Source organism: Triticum aestivum, chromosome 1D, assembly GCF_018294505.1.
Source record: "Triticum aestivum cultivar Chinese Spring chromosome 1D, IWGSC CS RefSeq v2.1, whole genome shotgun sequence".
In the NCBI taxonomy this organism is placed as follows: Eukaryota; Viridiplantae; Streptophyta; class Magnoliopsida; order Poales; family Poaceae; genus Triticum; species Triticum aestivum.
In genome coordinates, this window is record NC_057796.1 from 180925848 (window position 1) to 180949671 (window position 23824).

The window sequence follows — 23824 nt, forward strand, 5'->3', positions numbered from 1 at the left end:
GGTGCTGGATGTTGACAAGACTCGGTCATTTCAAGCCCGAAACCTTGAGCGCTTTTAGATCGTTGGTGGTGTCCACTGTAGAGAAACCGTAGTCGGAGCCGTTGATAAACCTGGAGAAATGCTCGCAAGGCCTTGTGGCTAGGTGGTAGTGGTAGACGAGGACGTCATGTCGCACGCACAACTGGGCGACGGCAACCTTCTGATCATGCCCGGCACGACCCATGGTGTACTCGAGGTCGTAGCCGACCACTCGGTACTTGTCCTCGGCAAGGAACTGCTCCATAGTTTGGATGGAGCTCTCCATCGAGACCGGATCATTCGTGTACACCACCGAGAGGGCCTTCCCCCTCACGTGGGTGTCCACTACATGATGCGTGGTGTACCGCCCGCCGTTGTCGTCGGCGGCCACTGCGAGCGCCATTGGAACCGCTAGATGTCCTCTCTGTATGTGTCGTCATGGGTGTGCTTATTGTGTCTTGTGACATGAGAGATATAAGGTAAATTGCTGGAGGAATAAATGGGGGCCGGGCGGCCTGGATTCTCTGCGCGTCTGCATGGCAGTTTTTGCAGCGGGTAACTGCATCGTCGTGTCGCGCCCGGCGCAACCGCATGCACACGAACGTGTGTGATCATGCGTCGGCCCCAAACACTGGCAGCGCGCATGGAGGGACGAGGGCAGAGCACTCGGAGGGACGCGAGAGCAGAGCGCGCCGCGGCCACCTGAACCGCAAGCAACCACACGCATAGAGCAGTTGAACATGCAGGAAATGGTCGCCTACAACCGGCCGATAGGTGCGTGACTCCGTAGAGAGCGGCCGTGTGCTACCACCTCCGTCTAGTCTATAGTCCCCTTTATATTCTGTGCCATACTTTTCCCTAAAATTTAATCCACAAAATGTTAATGCATGTTATAAAAATTATATAATTAGAAACTATATTCAAATACGAATCCAACTATATTATCTTTGGCGACATGCATTCGTATTTTATTAGTTAAATCATACTTATAAACTAGGACGGAGGTACAGTAGGTAATTAAATCGCAAACGTTTTTTATTAACCGTGTGTGTACATGGCCTTTCGTCCTCCTCTCGCACGTCTTGTCACCCCGCTGCCGCAGACGGCTTACAGCGCAAGCTTGCGCAGCGCGCGGGGGCGTTCTTTTGGCCAAACGGTGCCGCCAATGAATCGTCGGTGTGCCCGTTCCCATGCAACCTCGCAGGTTCCTGCGCAAGCTTCCCGCCCGACTCGGTTAAATCCCCCAAAATCCCAATGCTTACCAGCCTGCTATAAAAACCCTCACGGCCGGCGAGTCCTGCGTCACATTTTCCCCTCCCTCCCTGTAGCTTATCTCGTCTGCTTCTCCTACAATCGCCAATGGCATTGGTCCGTCGTTGTCGCTCAGCCACTCTGCCGTCATCCGAGGACAACTCCAACTGGGAGGATACCCCGCAGCGGCGGCACAGTCCCTGGCGTAGTGTAGTTCGCGTGGCGTCCCTGTTGGGTGTGCGCGGAACACCCACCACACCCTCCGCCGCCAGTGCCCGTCGGCAGTTGTTGCCGACCGCCGTTGCCGCCACACCACCGTCGAAAGCCAGGGCCATCGCCCGCTCCGCCGCCGCGGCCAGAAGGCGGGAGGTGGCCGTCGTGGCCGCCACCCCACTGCCGGCCACCGTGGTCATCACCCGGTCCACCACCGCGGCCCGGAGGCGGGAGGTGGTGGTCATGGCCGCCACCCCATCGTCGGTCACTTTGGCTGCTAGCCCAGCGTCGACCGCCGGGGTCATCACCCGGTCCGCCACCGCGGCCCGAAGGCGGGAGGCGGAGGTGGATGCCCGCACATGCGTCAGCGACCTTGCGCGCTACACCGGGTTCCTGCAGGAGGAGGAGGAGCGCCTCGTCGAGCACGTAAAGAGCCTTACCGCCGCCATGGCCGCGGCAGACGCCGCCTCAGAGGGGAGGAATCAGGAGATCTATAGGAGAACCACCGCTTCAAGAGGGGTCGTCTGGAGCCGCAAAGGGCGTTCGAGGTGAGCGTCGCTGAAGCTGCAACAGCGGCAGACACCGTATTGCGGTTGCCCAGCTCGTCGGTAGACTCCTCCTCCTCCGCCTCTTACTGAGCACGCTCGGCAGAGGAGAGGCAGCCGGAAGTAGTACAAAGCCCCTCCGCAATAGTAGTAGTAGTATTTAGGGGCTATTTTGTTCAGTTCATCTGACTATAGATGTGGTGGAACTGTACAACGTACTTAAAATTAGCTAGTATATATAGTTGAACTAGCTATTTCAGTACATGGTTGGCAACAATTGGGGAAAAGTTTGGTCAGTTCTGCTGTCGAGTTGAACTATTTGTATAAATTAAGAACGACTGCTTAATCTATGAATGAAATCTATGCTTAATTACTGAATTTTAGTTGCAAAAATTAGATACCGCTCGTGATTTTTAGCTTCATATTTTGACAAATCGCAGTGTTACAAGGTTGACAAATGGCAATCTTACTGGATCAACAAATGTCAGTCTTTCTAGTTTGACAAATCGCAACATACCCAATATAACAGATGCAAATTGCACCAAATTGTTTGTAAGTGGTTGCACACGGGTCATCCAAAAGAACCGTTTGCGTTGAAGAGATGCACAAATCCTGCTCTCACTTCGCATCATGTCGTCCCGGGGTCGACGGGCGGGGCGCGGGAGGACGGCAGCTGGCGGCGCTAAGAGGTAGCGTTCAACGGCAGCGTCCCATGCCACTGAGGGGGCACGCGCACGGAGAGTAAGGCAGGCGGCCATGGAAGTCAAAGGGCTCGCTTCCCAGTGAGCCTGCGCAGCGTATAGCTCTCACGCCTCCCGGTGAGCCTGTGCATTCGAGGACAGCTTGCACGCCTCTCGGTCAGCCTGCACACTAGACTGCGCTCGCATGCCTCCCGTTCAGTCAAGGTCAAGTATATGTCCGCATGGCACCTCCTACAGCCATTAAAACCAAGACACTTGGTGTCACGTGAATGGTTAACAGAACGCACACGGTTTGAATTATACAAACGTTTGAGATATTCAAGTGGCAGATATTTTTCGAAATGCCTCTGTTGGCTGCCATTATTCGAGTGCGCCTTCTCTAAAAATGGACACAAAAAATACCATAGCATGTCGGGTGCCATTCCATGTTAGCATGGCAAGTTTCATGAATTTCAGACGAGTTTTGGATTTACTAGAATTTAAAAACCAGGTATCTCAATGTTTTGCCGGCAATCAACGGTGCCCTGGTGTTTGAAATTCATTACCATTTCTTGCATGGGACCTAAGCATGCACCCAAGGACACAGATTTGATTTTTCAACCAATTGATATGCACTGGAGCATGTGCATGTAGTTCAAATTTAAATTATGCACATAAATGCATTGAAAACTCAGTTAATGCATAAAAATGTCCAAACGAACCCCAAAAAATCAAAAAAATTGACACAACACTCCTGTTGTTCTGTGTTGACACGGGAAAAAAATTGGAAGCAATAAGAGCAATGGATATCGTTTCGTCCCCAAAGGTGGGACGTTCCCTACCGAAACCATCATGCTTGTTGTGAGAAGCTCTGGTTTGTGAGAAGCATATACCCAAACCTGCCCCAAATGGGACAAAAAATTTACCACGGCATGTTGATGCCCCTCCATGATAGCATGCCAAGTTTCATGAATTTCACACGAGTTTCGGATTTACTAGAATTTAAAAACCAGGTATCTCATTGTTTTGCCGGCAATCAACGGTGCCCTGGTGTTTGAAATTCATTACCATTTCTTGCATGGGACCTAAGCATGCACCCAAGGAAACAGATTTGATTTTTCAACCAATTTATATGCACTAGAGCATGTGGATGTAGTTCAAATTTGAATTATGCACATAAATGCATTGAAAACACAGCTAATGCATAAAAATGTCCAAACGAACCCCGAAAAATCACAAAAATTGACACAACACTCCTGTTGTTCTATGTTGACACGAGAGAAAATTTGAAAGCAATAAGAGGCAATGTATATCTTTTCGTCCCCAAAGGTGGGACGTTCCCTACCGAAACCATCATGCGTGTTGTGTGAAGCTCTGGTTTGTGAGAACCATATACCCAAACCTGCCCCAAATGGGGCAAAAATTTTACCACGGCATGTTGATGCCGCTCCATGATAGCATGCCAAGTTTCATGAATTTCAAACGAGTTTTGGATTTACTAGAATTTAAAAACCAGGTATCTCAATGTTGTGTCGGCAACGAACGGTGCCCTGGTGATTGAAATTCATTACCATTTCTTGCATGGGACCTAAGCAAGCCCCCAAGAAAACAAATTATATTTTTCAACCAATTTATATGCACTGGAGCATGTGCATGTAGTTCAAATTTGAATTATACACATAAATGCATTGAAAACTCAGTTAATGCATAAAAATGTCCAAATGAACCCCGAAAAATCACAAAAATTGACACAACACTCTTGTTGTTCTATGTTGACACGAGAAAAAATTTGGAAGCAATAAGAGGCAATGGATATCGTTTCGTCCCCAAAGGTGGGACGTTCCCTACCGAAACCATCATGCTTGTTGTGAGAAGCTCTTGTTTGTGAGAAGCAAATACCCCAAACCTGCCCCAAATGGGACAAAAATTTACCATGAAATGTTGGTGCCGCTCCATGATAGCATGCTAGTTTCATGATATTCAGACGAGTTTTGGATTTACTAGAATTTAAAAACCAGGTATCTCAATGTTTTGCCGGCAATCAACGGTGCCCTGGTGTTTGAAATTCATTACCATTTCTTGCTTGGACCTAAGCATGCACCCAAGGGAACAGATTTGATTTTTCAACTAATTTATATGCGTTGGACCATGTGCATGTAATTCAATTTGAATTATGCACATAAATGCATTGAAAACTCAGTTAATGCATAAAAATGTCCAAACGAACCCCAAAAATGAAAAAAATGACACAACACTCATGTTGTTCTATGTTGACACGAGAAAAAATTTGAAAGCAAAAAGAGGCAATGGATATCTTTTCGTCCCCAAAGGTTGGACGTTCCCTACCGAAACCATCATGCTTGTTGTGAGAAGCTCTGGTTTGTGAGAAGCATATACAAAAACTTTCCCCAAATGGGACAAAAAATTTACCACAGCATGTTGATGCCGCTCCATGATAGAATGCTAAGTTTCATGAATTTCAAATGAGTTTTGGATTTACTAGAATTGAAAAACCAGGTATCTCAATGTTGTGTCGGCAATCAACGGTGCCCTGGTGATTGAAATTCATTACCATTTCTTACATGGGACCTAAGCATACACCCAAGCAAACGGATTTGATTTTTCAACCAATTTATATGCACTGGAGCATGTGGATGTAGTTCAAATTTGAATTATGCACATAAATGCATTGAAAACTCAATTAATGCATAAAAATGTCCAAATGAACCCCAAAAAATCACAAAAATTGACACAACACTCCTGTTGTTCTATGTTGACACGAGAAAAAAATTTGGAAGCAATAAGAGGCAATGGATATCCTTTCGTCCCCAAAGGTGGGACGTTCCCTACCGAAACCATCATGCTTGTTGTGAGAAGCTTTTGTTTGTGAGAAGCATATACCAAAACTTGCCCCAAATGGGACAAAAATTTTACCACGGCATGTTGATGCTGCTCCATGATAGCATGCCAAGTTTCATGAATTCTAGACGAGTTTTGGATTTACTAGAATTTAAAAACCAGGTATCTCAATGTTTTGCCGGCAATCAACGGTGCCCTGGTGTTTGAAATTCATTACCATTTCTTGCATGGGACCTAAGCATGCACCCAAGGACACATATTTGATTTTTCAACCAATTTATATGCACTGGAGCATGTGCATGTAGTTCAATTTGAATTATGCACATAAATGCATTGAAAACTCAGTTAATGCATAAAAATGTTCAAACAAACCATGAAAAATCACAAAAATTGACACAACACTCCTGTTGTTTTATGTTGACACGAGAAAAAAATTTGAAAGCAATAGGAGGCAATGGATATCTTTTCGTCCCCAAGGGTGGGACGTTCCCTACCGAAACCATCATGCTTGTTGTGACAATCTCTGGTTTATGAGAAGCATATACCCAAACCTGCCCCAAATGGGACCGAAATTTTACCACGGCATGTTGATGCCGCTCCATGATAGCATGCCAAGTTTCACGAATTTCAGAAGAGTTTTTGATTTACTAGAATTTAAAAACCAGGTATCTCAATGTTGTGCCGGCAATCAACGGTGCCCTAGTGATTGAAATTCATTACCATTTCTTGCATGGGACCTAAGCATGCACCCAAGCAAACATATTTGATTTTTGAACCAATTTATTTGCACTGGAGCATGTGCATGTAGTTCAAATTTTAATTATGCACATAAATGCATTGAAAACTCTGTTAATGCATAAAATGTCCAAACAAACCCCGAAAAATCACAAAAATTGACACAACACTCATGTTGTTCTATGTTCACACGAGAAATTTTTTGGAAGCAATAAGAGGCAATGGATATCGTTTCGTCCCCAAAGGTGGGACAACCTGCCCCAAATGAGACATAAAATTTACCACGGCATGTTGATGCCGCTCCATGATAGCATGCCAAGTTTCATGAATTTCAGACGAGTTTTGGATTTACTAGAGTTTAAAAACAAGGTATCTCAATGTTTTGCCAGAAATCAACGGTGCCCTGGTGTTTTAAATTCATTACCATTTCTTGCATGGGACCTAAGCATGCACCCAAGGACACAGATTTTATTTTTCAACCAATTTGTATGCACTGGAGCATGTGCATGTTGTTCAAATTTGAATTATGCACATAAATGCATTGCAAACTTAGTTAATGCATAAAAATGTCCAAATGAACCCCGAAAATTCACAAAAATTAACACAACACTCCTGCTGTTCTATGTTGAGACGAGAAATTTTTTGAAAGCAATAAGAGGCAATGGATATCGTTTCGTCCCCAAAGGCGGGACGTTCCCTACCAAAACCATCATTCTTGTTGTGAGAAACTCTGGTTTGTGAGAAGCATATATACCCAAACCTACCCCAAATGGGACAAATTTTTTACCATGACATGTTCATGTCGCTCCATGATAGCATGCCAAGTTTCATGAATTTAAGACGAGTTTTGGATTTACTAGGATTTAAAAACCAGGTATCTCAATGTTTGCAGCCGAGTGACAGTGGCAGGGTGTTTTACATTCATTCCCATTTCTTGCATGGGACCTAAGCAGGCAACCAAGGAGACTTATTTGAATTTTCAACTAATTTATATGTATTACAGCATGTGCCTGTAGTTTGAATTTGAATTCTGCACATGAATGCATAGAAAACTCAGTTAATGTATAAAAATGTCTAAGCGAACCCCGAAAAATCCCAATAATTGACACAACACTCCTGTTGTTCTATGTTGACACTAGGAAAAAATTTGAAATCGAGAAGAGGCAACGGATATCGTTTCGTCCAGAAAGGTGAAACGTTCCCTACCGAAACCATCACACTTGTTGTGAGAAGCTCTGGTTTATGAGAAGCTTATACCCAGACCTGCCTCAAATGGGATAAAAATATTTACCATGGCATGTTGATGCCGCTCCATGATAGCATGCCAAGTTTCATGAATTTCGGACGAATTTTGGATTTACTAGAATTACGAAAGCAAGTACGTCGACATTTGCCGGAGAGCCACGGTGCATGGGACATAAGCATAAACCCATGGACACATATATGATTTTGCAACCCATGTTGGTGCACCGGAGCATGTGCATGTAGTTTAATTTTGAATTGTGCACCTGAAATGGCTAGAAAACCAATTTAATGTATAAAATGTTAAAACGAACGCTGAATAATTCCAGTGCTTTTACGACACACATATAGTTGCATGTTCACTCCAGATAAAAGGTCTAGCAATTCAAACACCGTCCATTGCCGCTATGACCCCATTATGTAATTCAAATAAAGATGAAAAATCAAGTAGATTGCACACAGTTTATTATCACCAACCGTGTGAGATGCAGCACAAAATATCCTGGAGCACCGTCGGTGTATAGTATGCCTATGGCTTACGCAAGAAGGTGCATCGGCTAGAGTCCACAGCCGGCGTCTCAAGCACGCTAGCTCGCTCCCCAAATATCATTTCACTGTTCAATCGTCACCGATGAAAGATGGGCATGTGGACCCGCGCCGTGAGGGCAACTTTGGTGGCCCACTCCGGCGAGAGCGCGGCCGCAGCCGCCATGCGTGTGCTAACAAGGTTCATGAGCTAGGCCGCAATCTGCGACCGGGCGGCCATGGCAGCCCAAACGGCCGCTGTTGCTTCTCAGGTGGCGGCAGCAACATTTGGCTCGGGGATAACAACTGGCGAGAGCGCCACAGCAGCTATCCGTTCCACAGCGGCGGCCTTAGCCCTGATGGAGGCTTCCCAAGACCATGTCGAGGCCGCCCACGCCCAGCTCGTGGCGGTCACCGCACAAATCGAACAAAGCTTCTCCGACAACGTCGGCAACCCACGCCCGAAGAGCTGGCAATCGCCGAGAGCGTTCGAGCAGCCGTCCGTTCCTCCGCCGCATAACTTGCGACGACGGAGCCCGTCCAAGCCTAGATCGCGTCTGCCCACGCCCAGCTCGTGGTAGCCTTTTCCAAAGAGATGGCGGACGCGAATGGTGAGATGCTTGCCGAGTATGGTCCGATGGATGCCATGGAGCCCCTTCCCCAGGAGACCGTCGAGCGCGAGCTGGACATGGAAGCGGCGGCGGAGATCGACGAGCACCGGCCGTAGTAGTACTCTTTGTTTTTTTAATTAAGAGCGCCGGTCTTTAATTTGTCAGAGTAATGTTTAGGTCAGCTTGCTCTGTTTAATTGTTGAACTTGCTCGATTAAGAAGTGTGGGTGTGCTGTAGTCTCCTTTGTGTACCCAAATTATGCAATGACGTGGATGACCACTGTAACCATGGAAATGCGAACCAAAATTTTTGACGTTCAAACTCATCACACACGGGTTAAGCTATCTGAATCATTTGTGATGTTCACATATCATACATAGTTCTGAATAAGGGACCGTGTGTGATGACACTTTGCGCGCCAGTTTTTTCGCTGAAGCGATTCAAAAAATTTGGCTTCGCGGAAAAATATCTACCTCCCCGCCCCCTCCCCCTTCCCAAAAGCCACATTTCCAATGTTTCCGCCTTCCTTTCCAAGTTGAAACCTTCACTCCTTGCTTGCAGCGTCGCCTCCTCATCGGCGACCCCCCTTCACGCTGCCCAGCCTCGTCTATCCAGGGAGGTAATCCACACCCGACCCCCATGCTCCTCCTCCTTCCACATCCCACATACCCCGACCGCCGGCGTGAGCGCGACACCTTCCACCCAAATCACCAACCCCTCCACCAAATAAGCGCCGCCCTAAGCCATGGTGCATGTAGTATAGCCAGGATCCCAAGGAGCATTTGGCAACGGAGAAGCAAATCGCGGCCGCACGCGCGGATGAGGTCGTGATGGCTGCCATTCGTGTCGACCCCTAGATCTTGGAGGAGCACCTTGCCATTTGCTAGCTACGCCAGTTAAGCATGTTCGGTTTACCCATTGCGTGTGCTGCTCCTGCCATTCCTTCACAAATTCTAGTGAATTATGCTATCAAATTTTACCATGTAATCTGTTGCTCTAGTGTATATGTTCTATATGTCGTGCAGTGTGGTGCTCACTTATTAACTGTTTTGTTAATTAGTTGTCGTCTTCAGTTAACTGTTTGGTTCAATTCTGCAAATGTGATGTTCAATTCTTCAGGCTTTAATTTTGTATTGTCGTCCATGTGAGAAATAACTCGAATTTATCTTTACAAAATACATGAGAAACGAATACAATTGCTATATTTCCAAGTTATCAAGCATGCATGGTTTGGTTATACATTGTGCAATGTGGTGCTCAGTTAACGTTTGGTTCATTTGTGTTGTGGTGTTTAGTTAACTGTTTGGTTCAATTCTGCAATGCGATGTTCAATATTTGTGGGTGCATTCTGTTATTGTATACCATGTGAGGAACAAATTGAATTTGGCTGTAGTAAATACATGAGAAACAAATACAATTGCTACAATTGGTTGTAGTTAACTGTTTGGTTAACTGTCTGATCTTCTATTTGGAGTATGTTATATTGTGCAATGTGGTGCTCAGTTAATGTTTGGTTCATTTGTTGTGGTGTTGAGTTAACTGCTTGGTTCAATTCTGCAATGTGATGTCGAATTGTCGTGGTAGAATTTTGTATTGTTGTGCATGTGAGGAATAAATCGAATTTGGCTGCACTTAATACATGAGAAACATATACAAGTGCTATATTTCCTAGTTCTTAATCATGCTTGGTTTGGATAAATGGGTTTTCCATGTGGCTTGTATTAATCTGATGAATCTGCAATGTGCTTATTTTTCATCAACATATTTTACTGATAGCATGCGAACCCTTACTTAACCTGATGACTAACTACCGTATATGTGTTGCAGGGAAACAATGGGAAGCACTGAGGTTTACAATCGAGGTTAGCACATGCATGGTCCGTTGTCTAATAGCACATTATTGTGCAATTGCAGGACCCATTCTAATATTTAGGTTTTTAACAATTTGGTCTTGCACATGTAGGTCCTGCTGTCAGAGGTTTTGACCCACTGTTCGATCCTTTTTGCATATGGGGAAATGAGTTGTCCATGAATATTAATCAAATCAAGAAACTCAAAAAGATTGTTAGGATAAAGAAATTAGCGATAAAAAACAACAAGATCTTTGTCTGCACAATGAAGAAGACATCAGTTCACTACAAGATGGTATTAACTATTATACCTTGCCTTTTTTTATTCCTTTGCCCCATATCCAATATAGAGAAGATATTTATGCACATCCTTGTTTTCAGGCCTTTCCAAAGCAGTTCACTAATGATTACCTCTCAAACCACCTCTATGGTTAGGAGGCGAGGAAGGTTTTCATACAACACCCACGGTTCATATTGAAGTGTTCCTGAAGAGGACGAAGGGCGGACGGTCAATCATCCACAGGCACTGGCCTAAAGTTGCAAAGACCTTCAACATGAATGAAGGCTCAATATTCGCCTTCCACTTTAGTAGTTTTCCAGATGAGATGCATCTGTCTATATTACCGTCTATGATGCTAATTTCGAAAGGTTCTACATGTTGCATCTGAAACTTGGTGCTGGTGCAGTTGTGTAATGGGGTAGTGGGGTAGCCGAGTGCTGAAGCTATATCATGTTGTACTCTGATGTATTTCAATTATGAAATTCTACTTCCTTAATATGGAAATGAAATATATTATGTGCTTAATATGAATGTCAATTAGATTAATCAATGGATTATTAATAATAGAGCAATTAGCCTGCTAATGGCGAATGAGCCTGCTAATTGGGTTTTGCTATTGCAAACGGTTATTGAAAAAATACTGTGGCGATGACCTCAGGCAACACACACAGTTTCTAGGAATAAACCGTGTTGGATCAATGAAGAATCACACACGACTTTGCGTTAGGCCACCTTGTGCAAACGTTTACCACATAAAACTGTGTGTGATGGACAGCCTTTGCCACACAGTTTCTTCTACGGACCGTGTGTGATACATTCAATAACGCAAACGATTTAACGGGAAAAATTGTGTGTGATGTACTTGTGAACGGAAACATTTTCCTTGGAGCGACTGTGTGGGATGTACATACAAACGGAAACGTTTAGCGAGGACTGACTGTGTGGGATGTACTTGCGACCGGAAACAATTTCGCCTGTATAATTGTATTTTTAGCTCTATTGTACGTATTTCCGTATTTGAGCGCTCGCCGGTCGCACACAACCTCATTTTGCCGAGCGTGTGTGCCAGGAGGGCATATCCCCGACGGTTTCTGGGTCGTGTGGGACGGACCCCCCTATCGCCTACACTCACTAGGCGACGGTTCCAAATGCCATCGCGGAAAGGGATTGAAAACCGTTTGTATAGCACCGATGTGCACCAGTGTGCAGGCATCAACGTCTTGCTTATGTTGTGTTGATTTGGGATGGAGTACAAAGTACAAGTGATCTACTACAAGATCGTCGTGTGTCATCTACGAGCCCTACCCCTCGGTTTATATAGGTACCGAGTGTATAGGATTACAACCAAGTTGGTTACATACAAGGGGGACATGTTGTAGACGATCTCCAACATCTTGGAGTATACAACAAAGTCTTCGGGGCCTTCCTTTTATACGCCATGGGCCGCCTCGGTGTGGCCCACTAGTGAAATGACATGGTGGTCCTCAGCCCAGCCCACCTGGTCGGGAGGCGATGTGATGAGTAACCTCCAATCTGGGACCCCATCACGGATCGCGTTGGGCTGGGCAATGCATCCCGTCACCCACGAATAACAGGACTATGCATCATTCTGGCTTCAAGGTTTGGCTTCAAATATCGGCTTTGTTATGTGGCGAGGCATAGGCCAACCGATATTTTTGTTTGCGTGCCTGCGGTCGCACCCGGTCGGCTTGCGAGGCACGACCCATATTGTCCAATTTGTTCCTAACAAAGGAAACGACTCACTCTGTGCATTCGAAATGATACCAAAAAACCATATCAAACATAATTGATGTTATGGTTTGTGTTGTTTCCAGTATGGTATGAAATTTTATAAATTTTTAATTTTCAGTTTTCTCCGTATATACCAAAAAACCAAATGGTGTCTTGGCGGTACGACCATCTACGGGGCCATCTAGCCCCTTGTGGTTCGGCTAGGGAGATGCGCAAGACACAAAGAGCAGGACCGACAGATAACACAGGGGTTTTACCCAGGTTCGGGCCACCTTGAGGTGTAAAACCCTACTCCTACTTCTGTATATTGGGTGTGTGTGAGAGAGAGGTGCGAAGGGAGAGCAGGTACACGTGTAGGTTGTGCCAAGGGTCGATCCTTGTAAATGTTGCCCTGGCCCTCCTTTTATAGCTTAAGGGGTTACCACAATGGCAAAACAGTAATTACTTGTTGATTAGATAGCAAAGAGTGCTATCATACCTAACTCTGCCGGAATAGGGCAAAAGCATTAAATGCTCTATCAGGTGTCGTGAGGAGGAGGAGCCTCGGCAAGGTTGTGGCACCGCTTGCCCAGCCGCCTCCTATCATCTTAACACGCCTTCTGGACGGGTGTCATTAAAGGTAAACCTCCTTCCAGCATGCGGCCACGTGCCCGACAAATCCCACCTAACCACCTGTGGGCTCAGCACCTCATCAACTTGTGACTAGCTGCTCGATGAGGTGGCGCGTTGGTGGCTAGCGACAGCTTGCCGGCCACGGAGCTTGCCGGGCCTTCGCCTTGCCGGCTCGGCCTCGCCAGCAAGGGTTGCTTTTGGTGTTGATCTTGATGCTTCGACTTGTTCTTATCTTCAACTAAGTTGAACAACTTGGTCTTGAATCTTGGTCTTCTTGATGCGCTCCTTGATCTCATAAAGAGCAGTTCCATTGGCTCGAGGTCTTCTCTATAGCCTGGCAATCTTGTCTTGGGTTGTCTTTCGGACAAGCTTCCTTGCGGGGCAACTACCACTGCCTATGCATAAGTCAGGGTACTGGAGACCCAAACTTGAGTACATCGATAGGAGCCCCCGGGCCTGGGCCACACGCGCATGTGAGGCGTCGTTGGGCTAGGCACGAATGACGGAGAATAACTGTCGTAATCTGATGTTCTAACCTTAACCGTGATGGTTTTTCTGGCGTATGTCCCATCCGTGCATTAAATGCGGGTCGTGGGAACATTGAATGTTGCGGTTATCCTATGGTAGTGCGCCTGTAAAAGCGTTTCCTGGGGTAAACAGTAAAGATCCAGCCTCCCTCGCGCCTTCCCTATGAAAATGCAATCACGAGGAGGCGCTTCTCATTTGCCTCTGCCTTCCCCTACTTCGTCTTCCTCCTCTTGCTAGAACTGCTTCCGCCGCCACCGCGACCGCCATCAATCCGCATCTCAACCCAACCCTTCTCTCCTTCCACGAGCCCCAAATGGAGCCCAAGAGAGCCGGCGTGGAGGGGCCGAAGCCCGCCAAGCCGCTCGACCCCAAGGCGGAGAAGAAGAAGGGTCTGGATGAATTGGAGAGGGGGCGGAGGGAAAATACGGTTTTCTTGCCGGCGGCTTCGGATGCCAATGCTTTGATCGAGAGGTACACTTACATGTGGGGGACAAATACCCAAAACCACAAGGCTCCAGTGGTTCTCCGTGAAGGCACCAAAGTTCCATCGGATTCATATCCGTTCTTCTACGCTTATTTTTATTGCGGTCTGGTTCCTTCGTTATCAAACTTCTTCTGCGCAATGATGGATCGTTTGGGTTTAGACTGCTGGATTTCACCCCAATGCAATGACGTGTATGGTAGTATTTGCTCATATATGCGAGGGTTGATCCCTAGGGCCAAAACCAAGGGCCAGTATCTTCCCGGGAAGCTTCATCTTAAATGGGAGGACTGGAGGGCAGAGTGGTGTTGGATTCAGGAGAAGGATTTCCCTCCATTCTCCTTGCCGTGGACAGTGAAGGTTCAACGCAGCAAGAATTGGAGGAAGTTTGGTGCTACTGAAAGAATATTTGCCCGACACTGAACAAAATTGCTCATCTTAAGGCTGCCAAGCTGACCATAGAAATGGTTGGCGCTGACTTCCTCCGGCGACGCATCGCACCACTATAGAAAAGATAGAGGCCTACACTTGGGACTACAAGGGGGCCGGTGATATAATGCGGATGTACCCTGGACTTGGCAACAACTTGAAGGTCATGGAGCATGCCTACCTCTGTGAGCACTTGTAACATCCCAAAATTCTAAATTTTGGAATGTTATAATAAACAGATAGATTGGATTGATTGTTTGATTGATTGACTGAAAGTGAGTGGAATTCGAAATCTTTTGAAAGTTAAATGAGAGGGAATAAAAGGACTTTCCCAAACTTTCATTTTGCTTTCATGATCTCCATGAATTCAAATTCTTTTCACCACAAAACCCTGGAGAGAAGATGACATGACTTCTTCCATTTATTTAAATGACAAGGGGTGTTGAAAATATTTGAATTTCATTTGAAAATATTTCACATTTCTAAAACTTTATGCAACTCAATGATTTTCACGAGAGAAGAAAAAATGACTTCTTCAAAACATATGAAATATGAGTTGGGAGTTTCAAAGGTCAAATTCAAAGTCCTTTTGGAAATTATTTTTAATTTGGAGTTATTTGAGTCTTATTCAAAGTATTTTTCTCCAAAATAAAAATATACAGAAAGTAGGATAACATGATTCCCTACATCAGAAAATTGGAGAAAAATAAATTTGAAATCATTTTGGTATTTTTAAAATGATTTTTATTGGATTTTATTAAGACAGTAGCACTGTTTGATTTATTAAAATTTGTGTGGACTTTATTTGACTTTACAAAAATGTTCATGCTGTAGGAAATATTTTTCTGCAAATTTTGATATATAATATGCCTATATAAAGTTTTATTTTTATTTTCTTTATTCAGTTTTTCCTTTCCTGTCTCTATTTATAAAAAAACTACATGCGCGTACTCTGTGACTATATGTCGCCCTCATGCGCAGTATAGTAGCTTTTGGCGCCCCATTGTTTTTTTCTCTTAAATAGGCCAGGCCCAGCCGGCTATATTCCTCCCCATATTTCTTTTCTATAGTTTTTTTTCTTTCTTTTCTTTCTTTTCAATTGCTAAAAAAAAACAAAGACTGCCGCGCGGCCGGCCGAACCGCTAAGGCCTTTAGGCCCATGGGATGCGCTCCCTTTTTGTCTTTTCGTCTACGTTTAGTCCCACATTGCCTAGCCTTTAACCCCTAAACCTCTTTTCCACCTATAAATATAGACCCATAGAGCCTCCAAAAATTATCCATTGCGGGTTAAATCAATATTTTGGTTTGACTAGCTAAAAATATATTTCTCCTCTCCGGCGGGACTTTTGGAAGTTGTCTCCACACTCCGAAGTCGTCTTTTCTATACCTTATAAAGGTATATTTATTCGTTCTCTGTATTTATACGTTAGATCTAGAATTCTTTTATCCGTAGCTATTTTTTTCTTCTGCAAAACAGCTTGGCTCTGATTTTTCAAATAGCCATAACTTTTTACTCGTTCATCCAAATTAGATGAAACCAGCGCCTATAGCTTCGTCTTGTTTTCACCTATCCAGTTAACCTGTCACGTCAACTTTTTGAAATTTTCAAAATTTGAAATTTGTTCAAATTCATATTCAAACTTCTTTTGTTCATAACTTAAGTTCCGTAACTCCGTTTGAGTTGATTCTTTTTGCAAACCGAAGCTCTTGACCTAAGCTTTCTGATAAGGCCATATTCACATAATTTTGGTACTATTAGAAATTGTTTTATGTTGCAAGAGTTATTTGCTTGGTTTTGATGTTTTCCGAAGTGTCTTCTTCGTTCTTCTCGATCTTTTGAGTGATTGCTTATGTGTGGTTACTATTGCTTGCTTACGATAGATTGACCGGAGTGTGACGAGTAGATCTATCCAGAGTATTGAGTGCGAATCATCTTCATCAACATTGCAGGCAAGTAACACTTTGATCATACTTTCCATACCCAGTTTTATTGCATTAGATCTATTCCTCAAACATTGCATGGTTAGGATCTAATTTTAAATTGAGGGTATTGGGAAGTAGTTGAGGTAGTACCTATTACCTGTTTTATTTATCAAACCCTTGGGAGTTACTTCTACGTTGCTATTACGTTGCCATGCTATGCTCGTAGTCGTGGATTGGGTTCGAGAGATATTCATGACAGATGTGAGATTGTTAATAATGGTTTACTTAAGGTGGCAACTAAAACTCACATCTGGGTGGATTGAGGCACCTGGAGAACCCAGTGTTGCCTGTTTGTATAAGGACCGCCACCCAGGCTCAAAGGGATCATAAGATTATTCATGCTACAAACTTCCGTGTGCAGCCACAAGCTATTATGGGCTCTAGCATAGCTGAGTAAGTTGTGGGAAACCTTTCCATGATGGGCTAGCAGATGTAGGGGATTGTAGGTGTACCGGCCTATCTATCGGTTAAGGGGACCTCTTCTGAAAGACTGTGTCTCGGTCATCCGTTTCTCAAACATCATGCAGTGCGAGAATCAAGCGGAGGCGATCGAGTCTTGTGGGGAAAAGTGCGCAAACCTCTGCAGAGTGTACAAACTAATCATGGTTAGCCGTGTCCCCGGTTATGGACATCTTGAGTATCTAGTTCTTGGATTGTCCCGTTGATCTCATCATGTTACTTTAATTAATATTGTTGGGTTAATGATGATACTTAATTGGGATTGAGATGCTGTCAACCATCTCAATGTTTCACAACCACCATGATAGTTAAATAAAATTTATTCCTTTGAAGTAGGGAAAAATTGGCTTTTCGCTAAAACATTGTAACCATAGAGCTTTTCCACCAGCCATATATGCATGTAGTGATAGCCTTTGTTCATTATTTCTCTATGGTGTTAATTTGCCAGCATATTCCATGTGCTGACCCGTTTTCGGGCTGCAACGTTTCATGTTGCAGGATTCTTACGACGAGTAAGTGATTCGTTAGGGTTACGATTTCTACACTCAACTTTGCCGTTGGTGTTGATGGGAATCCACAACCTTGTTACTTCCGCTATTTGGATTGAGGCAATAGTATTCACGTTACTTTATACATGTGATTTACCTCTGTTATAAATCCTCGAGTACTGTGTGTGTCAGCATACCGATCCAGGGATGACACTTAAGCACAGAGACTTGATTCATTCGGGTCGGGTCGCTACAAGATGGTATCAGAGCACATGTTGATTGTAGGACGTGACCCTAGAAACTGGCAATCCCATAGGAAGGATTTTCTCTAAAACTTTCCTTTTCAAAAAGATCTTTTACCTCTCTCCTTTTCTGAGTCTTATTCAAATATTCCCTTTTAGTGAGACCATACCCCTTTCCCCTTTTGACCACACGAAGATTCGACTGATGAGACCACTCCAAGAAGGACAAGATATTGGACAACTAAGACCATTTTGGAATGAAGAGGATTTTACCGTGCATTATGATAATGGAAACTACAACGGTTGAAGATTCCGAAGACTGGGAGAATTTGAAGGCTCTGAAGAATTGCCAGATGTGTATGACCTAGGAAGGTTACCCTTATGGAACTTGGCAGACTATGGAAGTTGTCAATACTCGAGAGCAAGGTGTATCGGAGAAAGACCGAAACATGGAGAGTTAGAAACTCAAAAATTTTGTCAAAGAAAACCCTAAGGCAGGAGATATCAGTTATGGAATGAAAGCTCATGGCAGTAACATGGGCATAAACACGACTATCCATGATGTTATCGTCCGCTTATGCTATTGTCACCGTGCGGAGTTAAGCATGACGTTCGTCATAAGGATTGGATGGTAGAAGGCTGCTGGAGCACCTATCAGCAAAGGATGCAGTTCTAACTATAGCTGGTGTATCACCAGGATCTGGAGCATTACATCAGGAAGTTAAAGATGAACCTTCAGGAAGCAGTATTCGACAAGTAAGCATTTCGTGAAGGGCTCATGACCCAGAAGCTGAAAGTAGCCATGATGGAGGAGCAAAACCTCGAGACATCAAAGATTCGTCATGAACTGAAGGACAATAGGATCATGGTTCATGTCAAGGATGTTGAAACCCAGAAGTTGGAGCGCAACTCCAGAAATATTAAAGGACGTCACGAGAGACTTCGCGTCAACAGAGATGATTTGGCAAAAGAACTTGAGAAGGACAAACATGATTGCAAGAAGCCATCGGAGACATGAACAAGACTTGAAGATTTTGGCGACGTTGAAGACTTATTGACCTTTAGAAGACCAAACCCCTGTTATACTTACGTTAGATGCGATGTTTGTGAGCTGTCATTTGTTTGTTGTTTTCCGACAGCCACAATAAAAATCTGTCTTTTCAAAATTTTGTTTGTATTGTGTGCATCCCTCTCGACCTCTCTTATCTCACCCCAAACCCTTGGACCCATTAGAGGATGAATGGAGATGAGCTTGTACTTTTTGGACCGATGAGTCAATTGGAGATGGACCGATGGATTCAGAACATGGAGGATCACATGAAGAATAACCCTATAGTCGGAAAGGATATGACCCGGCATGCTCTTCAATGTTTTGAAAGAGGTGCTGCTACTTGGTGGAGGATGTACCAAACCATCAATGGATGGCAAGAAGTAACCACTTGGAAAGAATTTAAGTGGACTCTACAAAGATCTCGTCTTGTGTCCCAGAAATTGAAGCCTTATGGAAAAGATATGAAGAAACCTTGTGCATACAAGCCTTGTGGAGAAATAGGCCACAACCATAAGGAACACAAGGATGAATGCCCTAATTGTGAAGGAAGTCGCCCAGCTGAAGAATGCCCAACTAGGCAGATCACTTGTTTCTTGTGTGAAGGGACTACCCACTACCCTGCTCAGTGTCACATCTATCCCATGGTACAAAGGACCATCCAGCGGAAGAAAGAAGCAATGAAAAGAGCCCACATGGAAATTTTAGAGGAATCTGTGATGAAGGAAGAGGTGGAGGACACACCCAAAGAAGAACCAATTAAACCCTGCACCAAGTCATGCTATTCATGTGGAGAAGATGGACACATCTCCCAAAATTGTCTGAATGGGGATTTAGTAGAATTCCCGACAGAGGAAGTAGAGTATGACCCACAGGAAATAGAAGCCCTGATTGGAACGGAAAAGTCCAGGAAGAAAAATAGATTGGATCCCAGGAACAACCCAATTTCTACAAAGAGAGACCTGAGTCATATCACATGTTTCAGGTGCAAAAATTTAGGACACTACTTCAATGATTGCCCAAAAAGGAAGATGAGGACCCCAGGAGGCTATATAATCACAAGGAAACCTCGAGATAGGTCAGAAGTAAAATGTTTCCGTTGTGATGAAGCAGGGCACTTTGCCAGAGAATGCCCCAAGGAGGCGGAGACTTGTGATAAATAGTTGAGTGCAACGAGAAATATAGTAGTACTAGTGTGGACATTTCTTTTACTAGTGAGGTGTCGGATTGATGCATGTAATGGAATGCAGGAGATTGTAATAATTTGAGAATCAATAAAGTTAGCATCATTGGTATTCATTTGGATTTTATGAGTTGTTACTCTATGAAGAAAGATTTTGACCATTTTCGAGGATATGAGAAATATGGTCTATGGAAGATTGTGCATCTTAAGGGTGGTAGTACCCTGTGAGGAAACTTGACCCTTGGAAAAAGGTAATGATATTCCACAAAGTGGATTTCGAACAAAATAAGTATGAGTTTTATCTCGATATGTTTGATACCCCAAGAATATGAGGGTATGGAGTATTATTGGATGTAAAGGAGGTAGTCTATGAAATTGGAGACAGAGCATGTCTTCGTGTGTCCCCTCTGCGAGGAGTTAAACTATTTGGAGTTAAGGGAAAGTTAGCCCCGAGATTTGTAGGACCATACCGAGTTTTGGAGCGTATGGGAGAAGTGGCCAACAAGTTGGAGTCACCCGAAGGACTGTCATGAGTTCATGATGTGTTTCACGTTTCCCAGTTGAAAAAGTGCCATGCAGAGATGGCCAATATTCCCCTGTAAGGACGCTTGACCCTGGAAAGGATAATGATGTTCCACGAAGTGGAGTATGGACTTCATAAGTATAAGTGTTTTTTTATCTCGGTATGTGGGATATTCCCCGAGGATGAAGAGATGAATTACTATTGGATATAAAGGAGGTATGATGTTGGAAATATGGATCAATGGAATTCGATGATGAGTCTGAGTAATCATGTCCTAGTGGTGCCAATAGAAGGAAGGAAGACAGTACAATTGGATGGATTTAAGAATACTAGGAAGTTGGATGTTGGATTAATGATCAGTTGCTCGATGATAAGTTCAAGGACTACAAGTGATGAGATGGGCCATAACCCACAGGCCCCAGGACCTGCCAAAAAGCAAGCACACTCTTGTTGAAGGGAAAACCCTGGAAGAAGTTACGATTTTATCGATAGACAATCTTATAGGAGTTACGCAAAACCTGAGAGTTGTGAAGAAACGATAGAGGTTTGTTTGGCTTGCAGAATCAATGGATTTATCCGAACCTAGTTCGTTGACAAGAGAAATTCTGCAATGCTTGTGAGGATGACCGAGTGTTAGAATGCGAGATTCACTAAACCATGTACAAGGTAATGATTTGGGTGCGGGATGGATTGATCACCATACCGACTTACTCTTATTATTCGCTTTGCTATACGGGATGGTAAATCTGAGTGACTTACCTATAGTAGAGAGACGATGATCAAAACCTTGTTTGAACCTTAGAATGGTATAATAATGTTTCCCTTGTACACGGCAGTTGATGCCAATCGTAGGTTATACGGTGAGGATCAACCAGACCCATTTTCTGCAGGAAAACCATAAATTGTTGACCACCAGGAGATGTCGATAGTTGTTTAGTATTGGCGTCTGACCCGTCAGCTAAGAAGACCCAGTAATGGAATAACCTTACCAAGATGAAAGGACAGAAGAATTGTGGTAAAGATTATGCCACTACCAGAAGAGCCCAGAGAAGGAATTGTCTCGAGAATCTGTGAAGACTGACACTGTCAACAACAAGGATGGAGTATACGAGTTTTGATGGAACCGTAACAATGATTCTAAGGGTGGTAGCACCCCAGACCCCGGTGATGATCAATGGATTTTGAGAAGAACCCAAACCCTAACCTTTTTCTTGCTAGCCTCTCCGAATCTCGAGGACGAGATTCATTTTAAGGGTGGTAGGTTTGTAACATCCCAAAATTCTAAATTTTGGAATGTTATAATAAACAGATAGATTGGATTGATTGTTTGATTGATTGACTGAAAGTGAGTGGAATTCGAAATCTTTTGAAAGTTAAATGAGAGGGAATAAAAGGACTTTCCCAAACTTTCATTTTGCTTTCATGATCTCCATGAATTCGAATTCTTTTCACCACAAAACCCTGGAGAGAAGATGACATGACTTCTTCCATTTATTTAAATGACAAGGGGTGTTGAAAATATTTGAATTTCATTTGAAAATATTTCACATTTCTGAAACTTTATGCAACTCAATGATTTTCACGAGAGAAGATAAAATGACTTCTTCAAAACATATGAAATATGAGTTGGGAGTTTCAAAGGTCAAATTCAAAGTCCTTTTGGAAATTATTTTTAATTTGGAGTTATTTGAGTCTTATTCAAAGTATTTTTTTCCAAAATAAAAATATACAAAAAATAGGATAACATGATTCCCTACATCAGCAAATTGGAGAAAAATAAATTTGAAATCATTTTGGTATTTTTAAAATGATTTTTATTGGATTTTATTAAGGCAGTAGCACTGTTTGATTTATTAAAATTTGTGTGGACTTTATTTGACTTTACAAAAATGTTCATGCTGTAGGAAATATTTTTCTGCAAATTTTGATATATAATATGCCTATATAAAGTTTTATTTTTATTTTCTTTATTCAGTTTTTCCTTTCCTGTCTCTATTTATAAAAAAATCTACATGCGCGTACTCTGTGACTATATGTCGCCCTCATGCGCAGTATAGTAGCCCCATTGTTTTTTTTCTCTTAAATAGGCCAGGCCCAGCCGGCTATATTCCTCCCCATATTTCTTTTCTATAGTTTTTTTTCTTTCTTTTCTTTCTTTTCAATTGCTAAAAATAAACAAAGACTGCCGCGCGGCCGGCCGAACCGCTAAGGCCTTTAGGCCCATGGGACGCGTTCCCTTTTTGTCTGTTTGTCTACGTTTAGTCCCACATTGCCTAGCCTTTAACCCCTAAACCTCTTTTCCACCTATAAATATAGACCCATAGTGCCTCCAAAAATTATCCCTTGCGGGTTAAATCAATATTTTGGTTTGACTAGCTAAAAATATATTTCTCCTCTCCGGCGGGACTTTTGGAAGTTGTCTCCACACTCCGAAGTCGTCTTTTCTATACCTTATAAAGGTATATTTATTCGTTCTCTGTATTTATACGTTAGATCTAGAATTCTTTTATCCGTAGCTATTTTTTTCTTCTACAAAACAGTTTGGCCCTGATTTTTCAAATAGCCATAACTTTTTACTCGTTCATGCAAATTAGATGAAACCAGCGCCTATAGCTTCGTCTTGTTTTCACCTATCCAGTTAACCTGTCACGTCAACTTTTTGAAATTTTCAAATTTTGAAATTTGTTCAAATTCATATTCAAACTTCTTTTGTTTATAACTTAAGTTCCGTAACTCCGTTTGAGTTGATTCTTTTTGCAAACCGAAGCTCTTGACCTAAACTTTCTGATAAGGCCAAATTCACATAATTTTGGTACTATTAGAAATTGTTTTATGTTGCAAGAGTTATTTGCTTGGTTTTGATGTTTTCCGAAGTGTCTTCTTCGTTCTTCTCGATCTTTTGAGTGATTGCTTATGTGTGGTTACTATTGCTTGCTTACGATAGATTGACCGGAGTGTGACGAGTAGATCTATCCAGAGTATTGAGTGCGAATCATCTTCATCAACATTGCAGGCAAGTAACACTTTGATCATACTTTCCATACCCAGTTTTATTGCATTAGATCTATTCCTCAAACATTGCATGGTTAGGATCTAATTTTAAATTGAGGGTATTGGGAAGTAGTTGAGGTAGTACCTATTACCTGTTTTATTTATCAAACCCTTGGGAGTTACTTCTACGTTGCTATTACGTTGCCATGCTATGCTCGTAGTCGTGGATTGGGTTCGAGAGATATTCATGACAGATGTGAGATTGTTAATAATGGTTTACTTAAGGTGGCAACTAA